Genomic DNA, 11,681 nt, shown 5'->3' with positions numbered 1-11,681 from the left:
CGAATGTTCCCAGCGACATTTTAGCAAAATGTAAGTCAGCGGACTGCCCCGCAAACCACGAGGGGGCAGTGTTTGACTATAAGTATATAGCTTTAGGAGCTTTAAGCTTCTCTAAAGTTTAGCTTCTGAAGGGGCTAGACGACGGGTTGGCCGCGTGTTCCGACCATTTGTTCCGCCAAAGCTCCAACTGTTCTGGATAGCTTGGCGACTTATTCACTGTTGCAGTGCCCCCAATTTAGCTTATTTGCTATATAACAATAACATATAACAATAATAACAATAATATAACAATTGCTATAAACATTCTACATTGTCTGCCTGTTCATTATTAACGCATCGGATTGACACGTGTAGATATAAGTGACTATAAGAAAGGGTCGGTGGCATCCTTTATCATATCAGTTCACACTTAAAAAATGTAAGTCTGACTAATGATCGGTTCCTGCAAGAATTCTGTCGTGTTACCGTCAATGAACCTTTTAATCCTTTTAATTCATATAAAGGTACCTAAAGCTGTCTACAAACAGCGCTTTCACGGTTTTAGCCCAAGGTTTACCACACTTTTACCTTTGAAACGAGCCGACAGGGATGGAAGGATATCATGAGCGCTTCATTCATTCACCCTTGCCCCACCACGCACATCTTGCGGCTAGTCGGAGAAGCAGCACCATGCACTCCCATGGTGAAGCGGGCGATACAACTGGCATTGAGAAACGTCAATATATTTTAAGGGTCTTGGATGGCACTGTATTCTACGGGGCTATACGTGAGTGGAAAGATTTATTACTATGTATGCCGCACATATCAAGGATGGCGACTTTTTTGGCGAAATTTGTAAAAAAATGGCGACTTTTGGCGACTTTTTGCTCGTCGTTTGGCGACATTTTCTCGAACATCAGTGGCAACCCTGCCGGTCGCTCATATATGCCGCGTGAATTATTGGCTACTTCAGCACACCATCCAATTTTCATGTAAAAGACATCGGTTTATAATAAATTTGAACACGTACGCAGGGGATCAACACGTATACTGTACTACATAAATGACGTTTAGCGTATAGCGCGCAAATAAATAATCGCGCTTCTCAGCAACAATAAATTATCCCATGATGTTGTCAAATCGGCTTTATTAATGAATAAAGCCCAACCAAATGTGGCACAAAACACGTCGGAAGGTGACCGCACAAGGTGAAGCTGAGTGGCACGGCAGCAACGTAAATAAAATTCTGCATGAATGCACTCCAAGTCTCGTCAAAGAAACTGCACTGGCTTCCGCATTAGCTGGCGTGGTCTCAGGCCCAATATCTTGCACAAACAGCAGTGAAGAAACGCTGCATACAGAGAAAGCAAGTAAGCTACGCAGGATTTACAACAAATAACAGATCATCAAGTCACTCTAAAGAAACATTTCCAATTACAGATATGATAAAATGCTGTCATGTATTAAGAAACGACAATCAATCATAACCGCACCTACAGGCGAGGCGCTTACGGTAGAAGGTTTGACACTTTGTCAGCGACAGGCCGGCGTAGTTGTAAGCATGCTTGCCTAAACTATGTCGGCTTGTGACTAGCGTGCGTGCGTGGAGCCACGAGCTGTAACGCGCAAAACATAATTACTCAAAATAGGGCGAGTCAGTCTGGCTTACGATTCGCACCGGCGCGTATACTATAGTTTCGCGTTCGACCACGCGGTTCAACTTAGCAAAGAACTGTTCACAGTTTAATCACAATGCTAAAACCTTTCGGTAAAAACGACGAAAGGTCAGGTGCACTTACCGAAAAAAACACTCTATCCGAACGTGCACACGTTCTTAGCTGTTTGTCTGGCTGCAACAAAGGTGGTGAGCAGAACAATCGCTTCTTGAAACGAACGTACCGACGAACGTACCGTCGCAAAAAGCACAGTAAAGCTTGTTTCACCAAACACTGATGGAAAATATGCGACAGACAGTATGATCGCCGTTACTTGATGCCAAACAGCCCGTAATCCGTTCACCCGTTCACAAACAAAAGCTGCCAACGCTACACAAAACGCAAATGACCGCCGGCCGTCGCCTAGCTCTGCTGCCGATCGAGCCGCCGCGAACTGGCGGTGCTGGCGGCTGGCGCGAACTAGTGGAGGAAGAGGGGAAAGGGGGAGGAAGGAACAAGTATTCTGAAACAAGCCTCACCCTTCGCTTGACCGAGCTGAGCACAGCGTCACCATTCAACAGAAAAGACACAACGGTTCTCACAAAATAATCCCACCTATTGCTCCATATTTAGTGAACATTCCTGCCAATAGGTGTATCTGCCATCGACATTGAGTCAAGGTGGAGCGTCGAGTGAAAAGATGTTCTTGAATGCAGGGGTAAACATGCGCGCTTCGACAACACCCGCTTCGAGCCCCCGACTGCGTAGCATCAGTAGCATGCTTGCCTGGCTTGCCTGCGTTTGTCGTTCGCTGTTGCGGGAGCGTTGCTCGGCCTTAGCCGCCTTGGCTTGAATATACTTACCAAACTGCTGATAGAAACGCGCCTTGCGGAGCGAAACCAATTATTTTGAGGGCTTTGTTTTCTGCGTCTCTTCCTTCACTAAAGCGACAGTCACCGCTCTTTAGACATGCCGTTTTGGCGTCTTTGCGCTTGTGGACAAAACATTTGAAGAATCATTTAGATAGTCGTTGCGCGCGCACTTTCCCCCAGAATGTCTAAAAATGTCTCAAAGTAGACGTTGTGGACTTGTTTGGCAGAATACACTCTGGCTATGTCGTAGCTGTTGAAAACGGTAATAAACAGTACGCAGGCATATTTGAGAGGCAAGTGCTTTATTTTGCAAAAATGTCTATTCTTGATCTTCTCGTAAACCAAGACGTCTATAGCCATCCGTAGCCGTTTCGAGACGTCTTTTAGAGGTTTTGTGTTACATGGGCTGTCCCAGAAGTGCGCTCATGAGAATCCAGAGAAGTCCTCCAATCAAGCCTAGACAAGAGAAGAAGAAAAAAAAATGTATGAAACAACTTTAGAATGGTCACAAATGCAGCATATTTAACGGAAAACAAAACTATATACTGGTAACTCTCGGCGTCATGTCACGGCGATTGCTATGTACAGCAAGCTATAAGTTAGTACAAGCGAATAAGCATGTATGCAGGGCTTAAAGTCTCCCCTCATTGGAGGGGGGGCTCTCAGAGCGCGGCACATACATACAGCCCCTCCTTGAGAAATGGAATGGGGGGGGGGGGGCAGGACCGGCCCCGAGCCCACCTGACTTTAAGTCCTGCATGTATATACTACAAGAGCAAATGTATACGTGTATATGTATGTATTTATATGATTGTTTTTTGTTTCTTTCCATCTTAGCTGTCTTGTACATTCTTTCAGCCACTCGCCACTTTACGCCACCGGCCTAAATAACAATTGTATATTCAGTTTGTCTGTTCATGAAAATAAAGTTCCATTGACTGATTGATTGATTGATTGATTGCAGGGGCGTAGCCAAGGGGGGGGGGTTCAAACCCCCCCCCCGAAATTTTTCAATTTTGCTTGCGTAGATACAGACGCACACATACAAATGCACGCACGAACATAAATATAGTATGGTTGAACCCCCCCCCCCCCCCCCCCGAAAAAAATTTCTGGCTACGCCCCTGGTGGCCACGTATTCAGCAGACACTCATATAACCGGTGTTAACCATGCAAGGAGGCTGACAATGATAAAAAGTTACTGAGCGCAAGAAAAGATGCAGCACACAAGGAGATACACAAGAGACGGACGCATGGAAGCGCCCTCAGAAAACGTATGACAGCTCCACTACTGTGAATTAAGCCTGATGAAGTGCGTAGCACGGTCACCCAGCGCTTCCCGTTCGTAGTTTCCACTGCTCCGTTTACCAAAGCGTCGATGTTGCCAATATTAGGCCTCCATGTTTTCGGAGTTTTTCCCTGATATTCGGAGCACTCGTACATCTGAAAGTACCGTTGTCCCGGACACACTATGATATGGTACGGGGATGCATACAAAACCCTAGCACCGCTACACTAACTAACCGAAGAGCAGTGTGAGGCCAAGCTTTCGGACCCAGACCTGAAGAATCAGCGAAGCCTGGTCAACGGGCACGAGAGATGGCGAAGGCCCGCGGCTACCTGGAATAAGGAGGCCGCCCACCTTGGGCGCACCGCTTGCTCAAAATAAACGTTTATTCTCTCTCTCTCTCTCTCTCGCAGGGTGTTTTTCGGAGTTAATTCTTTTGACGGAAATTCGGCGTTTATCGGAGTTCTCATAAATCTCCGAAATTCGAGTTTCATTTTGCATTATTATATACTAAAATTTAGACCGTGTATCAACCCACGAAACACAAAACCTCTCAAAAACTTCTTGAAACGACTAAGAAGGTATGCAGACATCTAGGTATATTATGCGACGTTGAATAAACGTTTTTCACAAGAAGTTTTTTAGAAGACGTTGAAAAAACGTTTTTTACAAGAAGTCTTTTTAAAACGTTTAGTAAATATTTTTTCTAGAGCTTTTACCATTAAAATGCGCACATATGAACTTCGGTCGCTCGTATACGTTCGTAATCGCAAATATTGGTCGCCTGAACCACATGCGCAATGAAAAGAAAGGGTAGCGCGTTTATATTTCTCCCCATTTCAACATGTGAAGATCGGTAAACCAAATTTTCCTATCTTTTAGCCCACCATGCACGTGAAGGACACAAAACCATACGGCGAACATCGATGGCCATCGCTTAATTGATGAAATAAAATGTGATACAACGTATGGGGACCGAGAGTGACCCCGGGCCCTTCGAGCATCATCTCCAGCTAGATCGTTCTGCTGGCCCCGCTAGACTCGAACCGCCGGGAACCGCCGCGAAGCGGCATCATGGTAGAGGAGCAAAGCCGCGCCGGGCCTTGTTCACTCGCACAGACCATGCTTGCTGAGCCGCGCTCCCAGCGAGGGCGGCAGACGCGGCAGAAAAGCGTCTTTTCCTCTCCTCAATCTCGCCTCCTCTCGCCACTCCCACCGTCGAGAGTCGAGACACGGCCTCCGAGATGGCGGGAGCGCCCGCCATCTCGGAGGTCATTGTCGAGACATCATGTCGCCACACACTTCGTCATTTTACGTCAACGTGTCGTGCCCTCTCATTGGCCGCCCGTGACGCCGCTCTGGCGCCCTCGCTCCCTCTCCACCACGGTGTAAGAAAAATAATTTAGGTATATTTAGGTGTGGACACTCCGCCCGACGGCGCGTCCACATAATGTTCGCCTCTTTCCTCCTCTCGGCCCCCATGTCGCAGCGCCTCCCACGCAACCGCGGCCGGCGCATGTACTATAGAAGACGAGCTGCGTGCGTAGCGTCCGTAACGGCGTTGCGCACGTGAGAAGTCAGCGAGCAGAAAGACTGCTCACGCGCTCTAAGCAAGACGCCGCGCTTTTACGTACGCAACGCTGTTAGGGACGCTATGTGCGTCGGGTGCGCCGTTTACACCGTGGCCGTATGAAAACTCGCCGTGAAAAAAATGCAATGAGGTGAAAAAAAATGAAGAAAAACGCGCGTTCGCCTCGTCGCAATAGGTTTCTTAATGGATGGATGGATGGATGCTATGAGCGTCCCCTTTATAACGGGGCGGTGACATGTCTGCCACCATGCTCGAAGAAAAAAGAAAAACTTCCTTGTTTCATGCTGGCCTGATACCTTGTCTACATTGATTAAATCTATCTTATTATACCAAAAATATTTATAAATTCACGGTCTATCTCTCTGCCTCTTAAGGCAGAATGACCTTATTCCCCCCCCCCCCCCCATTATTTATTTTTGCACTTTATCTCTACTCTTCTGCCACCAATACTCTAACCGTCTCTTACTTATTTCTATCGCGGACGTGTTCAGCTTTCCATTGTTGTCCCTAAAACCCAAGGCTTCCTGTAGACTCGTGCCCACAAGTATACCTGGGTGAATATCGCCACATTCAATCAGTACATGTTCCATCGTTTCCTTAGTTCCCCCGCAGCATGTACAGTGTTCGTCTTCGTTACTGAATCTCGCTTTATAACTTCGCGTTCTAAGGCAGCCCGACCTTGCTTCAAACAGTAAAGCGCTTCCCCTTGAATTATCATAAAACCCTTCCCTCCTTATTTCGTTTTTTCCCCTTTCGGTAGTTACTCAGAGCCGGCTTCTTTTCCATCGCTGTCATCCAATAAGTCCTCTCCGCCTCCCTGACCTTCCGCTTAATGCTCTCTGTTGCCATATCGCCCGCACTGCTAGCCGTATATTTACTGGTGAGCCTCCTAGTTCTCTTTCTCCACTGCGTGTCAACGCTTTTTCTATACAAATACCTGAAAACCTTCTCTGCCCATCTACTCTTCTTCATTTTCCTCAGCCTCTCTTCGAATCTCATTTTGCTCTGAGCTTCCCTCACTTCAAAGCCCGTCCATTCCATATCACCCTTTACAGCCTCAATTGTCGTCTTCCCGTGAGCGCCCAACGCGAGGCGGCCCACCGTCCTTTGATTTACATCCAATCCTGATTGTACCTCTGAATTCATGCAAACCACTGAGTTCCCAAATGTAAGCCCCAGGACCATCACACCCTTCCACAGCCCTCGAAGCACCTCGTACCTATTGTATCCCCATAAAGCTCTGTGCTTCATAATTGCAGCATTCCTCTTTCCCTTTGCTACCGCTGCTTTCTCTTGTACCTCCATATATCTATCCACCTCATTTACCCATACTCCGAGGTACTTGTACTCGCTTACCCTCGGTATTTTTTGGCCCTGTATGAAGACCGCATGGTCTTCGTGATCATTGAATACCATCAATCCACATTTTGTTGCACTAAATCGTAGTCCTAGAGCCTCACATTCCCTTCCGCATATATCTGCCAGTCGCTGTATATCATCTTGACTGTCCGCAAATAAGACAATATCATCAGCATAAAATAGACCTGGAAGCTTCTGCTCAACCATCGTGCCGACCTGTTTGTGTGACAAATTAAATCCAATGTTGCTACCTTCTAGCGCTTAAGCCCCCATGTCGCAGCGCCCCCCACGAAACTGCGGCCGGCGCATGTATTAAAGGCGAACATTATCTGGACGCGCTCTCCTTCGCGGCCGGCGGAGAGTGTCCCCACCTAAATTATTTTTCTTACACCGTGCTCTCCACCGAAGCCGCCGACGATGTCGGTATTGGCCGCGAGATCGAGCGGAGTCGCCGCCTGGCGGCTACTGGCTGAAGCGCGCCTAGTATGGATTGCTCCATGCGTCGTCTGCTAGCCGCGCTGTGTTTGCATGTGCGCGTACGTCATGCAGGGCCTCAAAAGGCGGTTTGTTCAGTTGCGTTGGTGCAACTTTAACCGCTCGTACGTATGCCTAACACGGTGTAAAGAAGCATTTGGCCTTGATCGGCTCTATATGTACTGTAATAAGATCAGTGAGTGCACTTGTCGAGAGTGCTGTGCGTGGTCGTCGTACCGTCCGTTCACGATAGTCATATCAGTGTAGGTGCCGCTCTGTGGTTCAAGCGCATTACAAAGTGCACTTGGCGTTGTCCTAAAGATGAGAAGTAAAAACTCTCATGTGAGTATAGCCTTTTAGCGGCTTGGTGGTTAAAAAAAAGGCTCTCATGCACTTGCGCGTTGTGGTTAGGTGTATAACTTCGGGACTGTCGTTTATAGGTTACGCGACGAGCTTTAGTTGTGTACGGTCCTGGTCCCACTGCAGAGAAATATTTCTGTCAAGTCACGTCTGACACTTCGGTACTTAAATTGTCCCCTAAACAGAACAAAAAATGGAATGACACGGAAATCGCAAAACTGAGTTGCCTTGCGCAGTTATAACTTGTGGCGAAATGTATACAAAGACACCCGTGTACTTGCGAGGTAGCTTATGCCTGTCAAATTTGCGCTTTGGCAAGTTCAGTGTCGGAAGTGCGTCAGGCCTCAATCTCTTCCGCGAAAACCCTTAAAAAAAGAGAGCGAGCGAGAAAAATATATCCATCAAGATCAGCAGTGGCGATAAACTCGCTCGCGCATTTTCATCGCTTACGTGGCGAGTGAGGGCTCATAAAACGATACTCTTTACTATGCACCAGATCATGCATACACACTTGCCGCGTTTCGGTGCACGTACTTGCCCTGCGGAACACTGAGAACTGTTCTCGCGGCCGTGTAAACACAATGGAACATGCGCGAACTACAAAAGGGCTCGGGGACTCTCGTTTAAACAGACTCATAGCGCGAACAAACTTTGCATTCACAGCGCAGACGGTACATGAATGACACAGAATAAATTCCATGAATTAATTTTCTTCTTTCTCGATTGATTCTCGCTTAATTTTCCTGCGGAAGTGTAGGAAAATCAAAGCACATGGAAGCTTCCCCGAGCGTTCGCTTACTACAACCGTCTTCACGCTCGTAGTGCACAGCAGCAACAAGCATATAAATGCACACATTAGCGAAGTTATCGCTGACTACTCACCATCCGTTCTCGTTCGCGAACGCTATAGAATGCACCGTCGTCGAAGTGCTTGCTGCACACCATCCCGTACTTGGAAGGCGTCTTGCCGTTGCGAAGCCTAACGAGCCACAGTCGGCGACGTTCCGCGTCGGTGGGATAGAAATGGGAGCTTATCCCTCGCTCTGTGTAGTATGTGCGGCATTGTGGCACCGAACAAAACCTCACCATCGAAAACGAAGAGTATTCTGCGGGTACGGAACACAAAATCACAATGTGAAAACAGAAGCCCCGTGCACTTCTACACACACCACACAAAACCAGTATCCACACTAGTGGGGTGACGGTGCTGCCACCTATAGGTCGATCTCACCGCGAATAGTTTCGACGCTGCGCCGTGCTCCCGACTGGGCTTCAGAAATAAGCGTCTCTTCCTCTACATAACCACAAACAACAACGGTATAGTTTCAAGCGTTTAAGTTGAACATCCTTTCTCCGTCTTTTCGGAATGTGCTTCTTGTTCGTCCTGCTATTTTTTCGTGTCAAAACTTCAGGACCTCATTGTCTTCCAGACACCCAACAGACGTAAGTGTCATTCCGCGCTTTCCGCGCGAAAGGGTCTGCCATGGAAAGAAAAAAATTGGCCGCGTATCTGCGTGCTTCGCTGCAAATGTCGTCTAAAGACGATAGAAGAGGCGCTGCGTGAGATATTGACGCCATCGGGCAATACGTCGGGAAACATGAGTGCTGTGTTGCGGGCTGGTAGTCCCGGCGCAGCGGCAGGCGAAGACCGGCGGTGACCAACGCGACCGGTGGGGACGCCGGCCAGCCCGAACACGCTGTTTGGCGCGATGCGCCGTAGGAGAAGAAACGTCCGCACTCAACGAGTACTCTCCACAAACTCTTTTACTATACTTTTACTTACACGTCGCCTGGGTAAAACAGGAATGCCAGAGCGGCGCCCCCTGTCATTCGTACAATGCAATACTGAAGCGAAGCCGAAACACAACATGAGCTTGTGCAGAGGGCACGGAGGAAGACAAGTTTCAGCACAGTCACATTTTCAGCGCACCTTAAACTAGGGTTGTAACATTGTAGGGCGAGTAGGGCCAGAAGGACCGTCACGACGAAAACCTGCCTCCTCAGTCGTATTCGCCTGGAACGTTGGTGTGGCTTCGCGTTCCCTCCTCCGCTCCTGGCCTTTCCACTAAAGTCCCTAGATTTTAACAGGGAAAAATCTAGGGACTTTAAACCATATGATTGAGCCTGTTCAATCATCTACGGACCGCCGTCGTCGCGGCTGTGATACTGTTCACGTCGATCGACTGAAGCCGCATTATGACTCACCAGTTGTACCTGTTCATTTGGTCGCCAGGATGGCTCCTTTTCCGCGGGGGAGTGATTTGTAACATGGTAGGGCGCAGACAAGAACGCCTGCGAAAGAAGAAGACGAAAGCGGTTGTTGTTGGCGCTCGCGCTTGCTCGGCTTGGACCGCCGATCGCTTCAGCTGTGGCAATCTTTTAATAAACGCGCGACTGTCTCAACGTTAAACGCATACCATCAAGGTCTTTAAAATTGCGTATCTATGTATTTTCTATTAAAGGAACACACCACCTAATATTTACCTAATGAAGTTACGCCTAAGATATGCGTAATATTTACTTTTTGGTCGACAACGTTCACAAGTATGAACAGCCATACCAGTTCAAGATGGGTGGGCGGTAAGCAAGTGGTTCAACTTTGGCCGGTTGGCTGAATCGGGTGACGTGCCGACAAACAGAAAGAAAGAAAGACAGACCAAAATTTCAGCGTTTAAGTTCCCCAAGAAAGACTATCGTCTTTAAAAAAGCTATCGGCTCCCTTTCGCGTCGGCAATCGCCGACTTGACGCTGCAGTTGAGCCGTTGAGCCGCTTTTTCGCCAGACCGCCTCGGTGCAAAATAATGAAAGTAACCTTTCAGCACAAAACTCAACTACTGAAAGCGTAGATAATGCCTGCCTGGCTACAATCTGTGTTGAGGGTAATGAATGTGAAAGCGCGTCACCTGAACCCGCCGACAGGTCACCTGAACGAATTATACATGAGAGTGCCAGCTCATGCCCGTGTTCAAGTAACTTTGCTGTGAGGCCTGTAGAAGGATGTGCAGAAGGCGTCAAAACATATGCTTCGAAAATGTTCCGATTTGTCATAATTTCTTAAAGACATAGGGTAAGCTGTTGCACGCACATGCTTGGCTGACTTCACTGTGCCATTTGCGTGCATGATGAAAATAAAATTCAGAGTATTGCCAAAACCACGACACGATTGTGATGCACACCGTTGTGGAGAAACTCGTTGATTTTGCTTACCCGGGATTCTGAAACATACCTGAATTTAAGCGCATTGTGTGGGCAATATCAACTGTGCAACTGCGCTTTCCTTTGGCTGTTACAAGTTTTCTACTGTTAACTAGGTTTTGCTGTTGTGCCTGTGTGTATTTGTGGTTGAAATTTCCAAGGTATCTTATTTTCTGTACTCATAAGTGACCTCAACCTACTTCGTAAAAATTTTTAGCACATAAGCAGCTCAAAGCCGAAAAAAGAGGGACAATGTGTGCACTAATTTTCAAAAAGATGGTTTATTGTACACGAGGCACTTATAGACAATGGGGTGGTGCCCTCAAGCTTAACCAAGGTGCCATGCAGAGAGATATGTCTTCTTCCGCTTTATTTTAGCAAAATATACGGCATACTGATCACCTCGCGAACTACTCCATGCTCAAGAAAGTCAATGCTTTATTCGAGAAGGACAGTCGAGGAGTGCTAACAAAATTGGACCCCCTATTGCAATTTTTGCAGCTTCTGTTATCAACTTCGTTAGTTCAACTCTATTAGCTGATAAAACCTTTGTGTTCTGAAAGAAAGGTTCCCGCTCACATGCTCTACACTGTAACGCCTGTCATCCATCGTTGCATTTGTTTACAAGATTACAATGCTCTCTTATAAATGCCATTGTATGTAGCGCAACTAGACAGGACAACAAAAAGGAACAGACGAACACTGTAATTGTCCTGTCTAGTTGCGCTACTTACGATGGTATTTACTATGTCGAGACACTAACTCACCCAACATTCGCTCGCGTCTTTTAAAAATGCTCTCTTAACCTATCATTCCTGCAGTGCCCCATTTCCCGACATACTGCTTACCGCATGAAAGAGGTATCTGATAAATGACAGCTTCTCTGCATTCTACGAACTGTGTGCTAT

Source organism: Rhipicephalus sanguineus, chromosome 10, assembly GCF_013339695.2.
Source record: "Rhipicephalus sanguineus isolate Rsan-2018 chromosome 10, BIME_Rsan_1.4, whole genome shotgun sequence".
In the NCBI taxonomy this organism is placed as follows: Eukaryota; Metazoa; Arthropoda; class Arachnida; order Ixodida; family Ixodidae; genus Rhipicephalus; species Rhipicephalus sanguineus.
This window is presented reverse-complemented; position numbering follows the sequence as displayed.